At 44.8% G+C, this 10,367-nt stretch overlaps 1 protein-coding gene across 5 annotated transcripts in view; it reads right to left on the reverse strand.

Moving 5' to 3' along the window:
• The window catches only part of NECAB2 (N-terminal EF-hand calcium binding protein 2), a 425,733-nt gene that overhangs the window by 267,480 nt on the left and 147,886 nt on the right, over positions 1-10,367 (reverse strand). The gene's annotated exons all lie outside the window — the stretch shown is intronic.

The raw sequence follows: 10,367 nt of genomic DNA on the forward strand, positions 1-10,367 counted from the left end.
AACTTCTTCACATTTATAGTGGCCAAGGTCTGGAACGGGCTCCCAAGGGAGGTGGTGCTCTCCCCTACCCTGGGGGACTTCAAGAGGAGGTTAGATAAGTATCTACCTGGGGTCATCTAGACCCAGCCCTCTTTCCTGCCTATGCAGGGGGTCAGACTCGATGATGTATTGAGGTCCCTTCTGACCCTAAGATCTATGAATGTATGGACTTGGTTTGCAGCACCAAAAATCTACTACCTAAGCTACAACACTCAACATGTACACCATCTTTCCCAATTAACTCCCTATATGCAACTCCTTTCAATCCTTCCTCAGGACCAAGTCCTTAAGACACAAGAGCTAAGTATAGACATTTGGAGATGTCAGGGGGAGGTAAAATCTATTCAAAATGGCTGCCTGATATCAAGTAAGTCAGGATGTGGGGACTAGTTGGGGCTTGGGGGTCTACCACTGGGGCATAACCCATGAGGGGTAGAGGGCTGGCACGACCCACAGGTGGGTGGGTGGGGTGCGGTCTCCCCAGTGGACCTACACCCCCATCCCTCCCCACCCTCTTCCCCAACCAGGACTTACTTGCTTGGCTCTGGCAGTGGCAAACGCTGATAGAAGCAGCTGCACCTGGAGTGGCTGGTGTGATGGGGGTTGAGAGGGCTAGCTGTTTGGTGAGTGGGGGCAAAAAATAGCCCAGTGGAGGGAGGGAGGGGGAGGAGGGTGAAAAGAGTAGCCCCAGGGCTGCACAGGGTAAGTGTACAGAAGTTCCATGCACTGGTTTGAACTAAATCAAATAAGTACTACATAGATCCAGGTGTATCTTAAACTGGGTTCTGTAATTTTCAGACCTGTTTGTGTGCATGGAACTTCTGTACAGTTACAGGTTTAGATTGACTGCTGGTCACTACCAGGTTTGTAAGTGCAAGGTTGGCACTGGGATGAGCTAAGTTTAAATTGGGTGGCCATTATGAACCTTATTTAACCTCTCCAAATATTTATACATAGCCAAGATGATAAGAGGGAGTTTTGTCAGTTTATTTCACATGGTTATCTCAACTAAAGTAATTAAACGTTAGAGCCATGGTTTTTTTGATTTGGGAATGCTCAGGAAGGCAAGAAGCTGAAGAACTTGCTGTAGAACTTGGCTGCTCCAGTTTTAGTTTACTACAGAGTGTCCTTAAGCACAAGGTGAGACAAGTTAAGTACACATGAAACTGAATGTGACATTCTGACATTTGGAGGGACCTCCTGCAAGCACAGCATGAGACAGGCCACAAGGATTGCTCTAGGAGTTCACCCCAGGAAGCTGCAGACAATGTACCTAATTTTCAGTGTCAATCTTTAAGTATCTTTAACCACAAGAGCAGAAGCCAGGCTAGAACAATTGAGGAGCACAAAAACATCTCCCTTATCAGAAGTTCATAGCATGGGAGTAAAGCTTATAGGAGTTATTTCTAAGCAAAGCAGTCAGCTGTGGTATTCCCAGAAAATCTATTTTGTTCAAACTGAAGTTTGACATGCTATAAATGCATAATATGGGCTATCCATCTGTTCTGGTAATAAATGAATAAATAAAAGATTGTTCTGGCAGCAGTGGTATCATTTTTTTATGACTTCATTGTGAATTTTGATATATATATTTTTTTTTCTTAAACCCCCAACTTCTAGAATCAGGCAACTACAAAAATGTTTCAACTTTCACTTTTAAAATGCAATTTTTAGCCTTCAGATCAGGAGTAATGCATGAAAAATGCAACCCCTAAAGGTTAAAGAAGTGGACATAAACATAATTCATTTTTTAAAAATATCATTAATTTTATAGCCAAATCTCATCTTTTTGGGGGACAGGAATTATTTTTTTAATATCCAAAGCTGGCAATACTGCAATATAATTTTAAATATTTTGCTCCTTTCATAAGAAAACCTTTCCTACTAATGCACACTATGTTTGAGATTTTTCATAGCCATAGAAAGAATTTGATCATACAACTTAACATCATATTTACTCAAGCAAACAAGTCTCACTCTTTGGGATGTAAATGGAGCAGCAGCTCTCTTTCTAGTGTAAATTCCTCCAATTTGGCCCATGATGAACCTAATGTAATGCAGTTTGTGGGTAAATGTATTTTGAGAAGGCCTGAAGAATGATCTAGCTGGAATCCAAAGAGAGTTTTCTTCCACTTATTTATCTAGTTTTATACTAGTCTTAAAAAGTTCACAGATATAAAAAAAAACCCTACATATTCCCCAGCAACTGGGCCTAGGGCTTATTGTTTTAATGTCATAGCTTGCGGATCACTGGTTTGATAAGCCATCCGTGCTTTCATTAACATGGACACTGCACATCTCCACTGTACCCGGAGTTATTAAACCATAAAAGAAAGTTCATTTAAAATGTTAGCCTGCCTGAACAGAAAGCTGTGTTTTCCACAGCACACATCAGGACCATTAATCTTCTTACAAAGCACCCAAAGAGCTCAGTTCTTATTATGGACAAATATTTTAGAAAACATTGATTTTGAAGGTAAACTGACATGCCCTTTACAATAAATACAGCAAACCTTACTTAGGGATCATCCCAAAGACTTAAGTGATATTTATAGGCTCTTTTGCCAGTCCTCTGCACAAGGGAGCATTAAACGTGTAGTACATTCAGAACTACAAGCACATTTGAAAATAAAACTAAAAGTTATCTCTTTCCTCTTTTCCCTTCATTTCAGGCCACTATCTGTACCTTGCTCTGGCGAGTAGGGCCAGCAAAGTTGTAGGACTATGCCAAGGAATAAGGCATAGTTATATTAATCCTCTTTTCTCAGTTACAGCTAGTGGTATTATAAGAAAGGCAGTAAAAAAATTCAGGGGACACACCCTGGCTCTGCTTTGAGGATGAGGACTGTTGCCATTTTATTATTCATGGTTGCAGGCCTGAACACCAATCAAAAGCATTTCAAATATACACACATCTGTGATTTCAAAGTCTACAGTTCTATTGTTTTGGTGGCATTTACTGATGGTGGGGCAGATGAGCACAAACGCTCTTTCTTTCCCTCAAGCCTCACATACAGAGAGTTGCAGAAGGATGAATCTGAGAGATGTGTACTCACCCTCTGCATCGTGCTGACAGGGTCTTCTCCTGACACTTTTTCAGATGACAGAAAAGAATAACAAGAGCATGCCAAGGCTGGAGCTTCAATGGCAGGCAATATAGCAGCACCCCAGCTCTGCCTGCTTTTACAAAGTTCAATTTCACTTTTGCTTCTTCTGAATTCCACCTACAAATAGCCTGATTACACTCAACTGCCTAAAGATGGAATCCATTGCTCCCACAATAGTTTGGGAGTGTGTGTGTGCACACGTGTTCATATATTCTTTAAATCTAGCAGTTCTTCTTTATATACATTTAATCCATTTTAAAAGTAAACACAGGGGTGGGGTTTGTCCAAGCAACTTAAAATTCAGCATTTGATTTTTCTCCAAAATCTGGATGGGAAAAATGTTGACTAAAGAAGGGTACCTTGTCCCTGAAAGTTTGTCTAAATTACTCCCAATCGTGCAGTTGGTTCAACTAAAGATATAACCCACAAAAATCCCTACCATTGCATTGGCATGGCATTGACATTCATAGCTAGCATTGAACCAACCGTAAGTGTAGTTTTGCAAAACTTACTACACCTGAAAATGGTGGTTTAGAAAATAAATCCCAAAACTGCAACCACAATGGTCACAAATGACAGAGCAGCTGTCAGGTGCTTCACTCTATACTAAAAAGTGCTGACACAAGGTTGAAGCAACACACACAACTTCTCTACTCTAGACGTTTTAGGAGAGAGAACTTCTATATGCATTCTATTGTCTATCACCTTCCACTGTACTTATCACTAAGAAATATTGATCCCAGTGAATACTACTTAGTAACTGATTATTTATGGTAATTAGAAATGATTCCACAGTCAAACTACCATAGCTTTGCAACTGAACCCATGTACTTTATTGGAACATGGAGGTTTTGACCTTATAATACATTGTATAAAAGCTACTGCTATAGCATTCAGGGCTCATAAAAGGAAAAGGGGACAAAAAATATTGTATCCTACAGGATCTGACTTTCACTTTTCTTGTGGCAATAACCATTGAAATAAAACTGAGCTAAAACCATATTAAGATTGCAAAATGAAGAAGAAAATGTCTGGAAATATCAAAGTTAAGGTTGCTGTTCAGTCAAAACTCTGATGCTTTTGTGAATCCTTTCTATGATCCAATATTCATTTAGATAATGACACACTAGTCTCCCACGGGATTTGTGTCTCATCAGGTATCCAGGTTGGTCAGCTAACCCAGCTGTTCAACATTACCCTTTTTAATCCTCAGTGGTCAAAGCATGCTGTCTGTTTCATTCATTGCAGGCTATAATAACCTTTCATACCAGAGTGACAAACAAACCATGCTCAATTAGGGTATGGAGACACGTATATATCTGGAGTTGTTTCCTAAGGGGACTGTTGAAAAAGGCAGCAGTTCTACCAGTTATGCCTGGACAAGCCAGGAGCAATACAAAATGTAGCAAAACCAACAGTAACCTGCATGAGGCAGTGTCAGAGTTGGAGTCATTTTGCTACATTTGTATGGTTCCCAGATTACCAAAACCTAACAATTAGAATGGCACAGCTGCCACCCTTCTGAAATGTTTCTCTTTGACATCTGCTCCAAATGCAGGTGTCCACTACCCTTAGGCCCTGTCACATGTTCACTTGCAATAGCTGCAAATCATTGGAATGTAGAGACCTATTAAAAAAGTAGTAAGTGTTTAAGAGAGAAACCTTGTCTGAAAGGGAACAACTTCGTAGCACCATGAGCTAAACTGCTTGACTATGCATCTGATGGTGTTAACTGCTCCTATTAGGTATTTAGCTCAACATTTGACACCACCCTTAGACTGTATGTTTTAATACATGTAAAAGAGGACAGAAAGCAAAAGGTGGCAGGGCCTGCCTCTACTCTACCTTTTACATAGGTTGAATTGTCCAGTCTTCTCAACATTTTGTAACAAATGTTTTAAGCATGAAACTTCCAAAGTCTGTTTTTTCTTTTCACAGCAAGGTACTCTTTGCTAGAGATTTCATGGCATGGTTCCTGTGAATGGTTTTTAATTCTACACTAGGACCATGTTCCATCCCCTGGAGTACTGAACACAGACCCCACGCCAGTCAGTAATAAAAGCCCACCCCTTCTCTAAACCCTAATTAATGACAGTCTGTTTTTGTAGTAGATCTCAGCTGAGCCCTGGGACTTGGCCCTAAACTGTCACCACCCTATGATTCTGGCCCCACCCACCCATCTTGCTCCTGGACATCACTCCCCACCCGCACACAGCACCATCCCATCTGACTGAGTGTGCCCTGCCTGTGGGGGTCCCAGGCTGATTCTCCACAGAGATCCTGCCTGCCAGCCTACTCCGTCCAGCACCCCTGGCAGTGGGTGTGGGTTGGACAGGCCCAGATAGGATCATTTCCTCGCCCTTCCCTCCCACCCTCTACCCCACCAGGCTAGGTCAGCAACCCTCCCCACCCCAACAAACAGCTTACTGAAACTCCTTAAGTGACAAATAATTGCCCACCCCTGATCTTTTCTTACACTGAACAGATGGATAGAAAGTGCTTTTCTTCCTAATGGCTTCTTGGTTATAGGACAATTCTCCTTAAATATTTACCAAGCAGCCCATCCTCTGCTGAAGTCAAATTAACACTAAAATAACCCATAGGAGGCCAACATTTTAAAAAGGAATGCATAATTACTGTAATGCTGCATACCAAATAGTTAGTTACATATCAAGCTGGCCTTGTGTGGGAAATTACTATTCCTGCCCACATTATTATGCTAGCTGCCTACATGGAGATTTAAATAACTGACATGGGATAATTCATGACAATTAAAGAATGCTGTGTGGGGAATCTCTCACAGATTACATGGCCCTTTCATTCAAATGATGAGTATCAGAAGCATTCAGCTGTGCTGTATGATTTGTTAAGCCATATAGAACTGCTCGGGGGATAACCTTTTATATAGTATGACTTGTCTTCCATGCCACATGCTGCTACTTGAGTCTTGTACACACTTCTTGGAATATGCTCCCTACCACAGATAATGCCACTGAATTGAAATGGACTATCCATGACAATGAAATTGATCCCTTGCACTAAGCTCTCAGGAAAAGATTTTCAAGAGCCTGTAAGGGAGTTAGGACACAATTACCATGTAAATTCAAGTGCTTCAGAGAGTCTGTGCCCTCATGACTGGTGAACCCATGAGATTTGTACAGTGAAACCTACAAAAAATAATCATAAGAAGCTATATGGAAGGCATTTTCTTTTATATATCATATTTACTCAACTATAAGATCATGCTGGCAAAGAAGTGGCACAGTCAACACAAATGTCGGCTGGAGCTATGTGACAGACCTAAGGTAGCAGGGGAGGGTTGCCAGACTGCTTAAATGGGTTGGTGTGACCCAAGAAAGCAGGGAACTACATTTACATTTCAAACAGAACCTGTAGGGGGCAAGAGACTGGAATACTTGAGAAGAGACAGAGACACTGAATGCATGAGGTGAATGCACAAGGTAAGATTCTGAATGACAGCCAGCACGGTTTTGTCACGGGCAGGTTTTGCCTTACCAGTTGTTACAGGGTAAGCTTCCAGGCCCGGTGCTAGCACCAGCCCACCTCCTGTCTATGGGCATGCCACCTGCCTACCTCACCTGCCATGCCTTGTTGGTAAGTTATAAAGATGGGAGGCTGCCCATTTTGAACCCCTGATGACTAGGGGTGATATCTGCAGCTCTAAACCTTCCCTATACCACGGCCCATGCCTCACAGATAGCATCCATTATTATAAATGCTCCGGCCGAAAACCAGGCCAAACTCTGCCCCATGTTGGGCCTCTTCCACTCACTGAATCATACTGCTGCCTCTCACCAGGCCTCACTCATTTTGCTCCCTCTCACAGGGCCTCTTTCATTCCACCCCTCTTCTGGGCCTATTCCACTCTGCTCTGCTCCCCAAGAGTGGTCTTTAGGCAATCAGGATTATTCACACTCGCTCTGGGCAATCAACCCTGCAGCCCTCTGGGTGCCTCTTGCAACCCAGCTCATGAGTGATGGTCCATGCCTAACTCTAGGCTGAATCTAGCCACCGGCCCCTCCCTGGGCCCTCAGTTCTTTCTGACCCCTCTTGGAGACACTTTCCACCCCTCCTTGGGGTCACCTTTATGCCCCTCATGGGCTACACACTGCCCCTCTCTAGGGCACCATACTTCCCCTTCTCTAGGGCTCCACACTTCTCCCTCACTAGGGCTCCACACTGCCCCTTCTCCAGAGTTAACTCTATGCCCCTTCATGGGCTTGGGGTCTTACACTTCCAGGGGCTCAGGTGCCTTTCTTTCAGCATGCCTGGCCCCATAGTTTGTATCTTCTCCACTATATAGTGGGAGCTGAGGTTTTAAGGTGCCCCTACCCACCCTTCACCAGGGAGGTAACTGGTCTGGCATTTCCTGGGGGCTCCCATGCCACTAGGAGCTGCACCAGGCCACTCTTCCCCAGCAGGGTGCAGTTTTTCAGGTCATACCCAGGACCAGAAGCCTCCAAACCATCCCCCATAGCTCCTACCCTTACCTTCAAGGTGTTCCAGGAGCAGCTCAGCATGATGTTACCTCCTTGGCTGTTCAACCTGGACCAGTGCTGTTCTGGCCTAAGTATGAAAATGGCCACCGTAATCAGCCACCTGGCAGCTCCCTGCTCCAGCCCTTAAAGTGACAGGCACCAAAGGTGCTCTGTCACACCAACCTCATCTCCTTCTATGACCAGGTAACTCGCCACCTGGACACAAGAGAGCAGGTTGACATTGTATACCTTGACTTCCAAAAGGCCTTTGATCTAGTATCCCACAATGTCCTCAGAAGAAAATTGGAGGATTGTGGGCTTAACTCCAAGACAGTCAGGTGGGTGAGAAACTGGCTGCAGGATAGAACCCAAAGAGTCATAGTAAACAGATCTGTGTCACCCTGGCGAGAAGTGGGCAGTGGTGTCCCACAGGGGTTGGTGTTCAGTCCAGTACTTTTCAACATCTTTATTAATGATTTGGATGTGGGGATGAAAAGTTCACTGGCCAAGTTTGTGGTTGACACCAAATTATGGGGGAGCGTGGTCATGCTTGAAGATAGGCTACAGATACAGGCAGACCTAGATAGGCTAGCAAGTTGGGTGGATTGGAATCTGATGACGTTCAGCGTTGAGAAATGTAAAGTGCTCCACCTCGGGACAAGCAATCCCCAACACACCTATAGGGCTTGGCAGCACCAAACTAACTAGCACCATGAATGAAAGGGACCTGGGTGTAATAATAGACCACAGTACAAATATGAGCCTGCAGTGCAATGCTGTAGCCAGTAGGGCAAATACTCTGGCATGCATTAATCAATGCATCTCCAGCAAAACCAAGGAGGTGATTCTTCTGCTCCACTCAGCACTGGTGCCTGCAGCTGGAGTACTGCATCCAGTTCTGGGCACTGCACTTTAACAAGGACATGGACAAGCTTGAGAGAGTCCAAAGAAGAGCCATCCGTACGATCAGAGTCTTAAAAGGCAAGCCATACGAGGAAAGGCTGAGGGACTTAGGACTCTTTAGCCTGAGGCAAAGAAGAATAAGAGAGGACCTGGTAGCAGCTTACTGCTACACTACGGGAGTACATCCAGGGCTTGGTGAGCAACTGTTCACCAGAGCAGCAGAGGGTGAAAACCAGGAGTAATGGCCACAAACTCCTGGAAGTTCGATTCAGGCTCAACATTAGGAAAAACTTCTTCATAGTCAGGGTGTCCACACTATGAAATAAGTTAACTCCAGAGATGGTGCAGTCACCTACCCTGTGAAATCTTCAAGAGGAGATTAGACAGTCACCTTGCTGGGGTCACCTGACACCCAGTTATCTTTTCTGCTTGATGCAGGGGGCTGGACCCAATGATCTTCCAAGGTCCCTTCTGGCCTTACAATCTACACATCTATGAATAAGAGTTATGAGGGGCACAAGGTGCATGTGATAGGTGAGGGATGTGAAAAGCATGTTATGGTCAAGACACCCAGGCAATAATGAGGCCTGCGGGATCTCCTCCTCATCAACTAAGATGATCTGCAGATCCCCCAGAAAGACCTTTTGAATACCTGCAAGGAAACACTCTTCCCTCAGGATTACATAAGACCTATTGTAACAGAGGGCCACCTATAGCTCCTGTTCCAAAGGAAGAAAAAGAAATAAAAATTACTTACCTGGATACTGAGCCAGCTAGCTGTGCTCCTGCCAGGCGGTGGCAGAGATGCCAGTGGAAAGGGGATTCCTTGGCCCACATGGAAGCTCACTGAGAACTGGCACTGATTTGCTGAGTGACCAGAAGGCCAGGTATAAAACTGTCCGGGACGCAGCTTCTCCAGAGAGAGGGAAAATGAAAGCAAGCAGCACAGGGCTGCTGTGTGATCCATATGTAGGCACGGAGTGGAGCTGAGAGCTTGGAAGGCCCATATAGTAGAGGAGCACTCTAAAGCTGGGAGAAAGATTGGCAGGTGAGTCTCAGCAACAACCAGCCAACAGTGACCATGCCATGAGTGGCAACTAGATTAGATTTCATAGACATTAGGGCTGGAAGGGACATCGGAAGATCATTGAGTCCAGCCCCCTGCCCAAAGGGCAGGAAGTCAGATGGGGTCATAGGATCCCAGCAAGATAAGCATCCAGTTTGCTCTTGAAGGTGTTCAATGTAGGCACTTGAACCACCTCCGGTGGCAGGCTGTTCCAGACCTTGGGGGCTCGGACAGTAAAGAAATTCTTCCTTATGTCCAGCCTGAAACGGTCTTGTAGTAGTTTATGACCATTCGACCTAGTTGTCATCCCTTGGGGTGCTCTGGTGAACAAACGTTCCCCCAGATACTGGTGGTCACCCCTCATAAACTTAAAGGTGGCCATCAGATCACCCCTGAGCCTGCGCTTTTCCAGGCTAAAGAGCCCCAGGGCTCTCAGCCTGTCACCGTAGGGTCTGCTTCCCTGACCTCTGATCATGCGCGTGGCTCTTCTCTGGACTCTCTCAAGCTTCTCCACATCCTTTTTGAATTGTGGAGCCCAAAACTGGACGCAGTACTCCAGCTGCGGCCTCACTAAGGCCAAGTACAAGGGGAGAATGACATCCCGGGATTTGCTTGAGAAGCATCTATGGATGCAAGCCAGCATTTTGGTCACTTTACTAGCTGCAGCATCGCACTGCAGGCTCATGTTCATCTTGTGGTCAATGATGACCCCCAAGTCTCTTTCTTCCATAGTGCTAGCCAACATAGCACTGC

The sequence above is a fragment of the Alligator sinensis genome, unplaced genomic scaffold, assembly GCF_000455745.1.
Source record: "Alligator sinensis unplaced genomic scaffold, ASM45574v1 scaffold97_1, whole genome shotgun sequence".
Taxonomy (NCBI): Eukaryota; Metazoa; Chordata; order Crocodylia; family Alligatoridae; genus Alligator; species Alligator sinensis.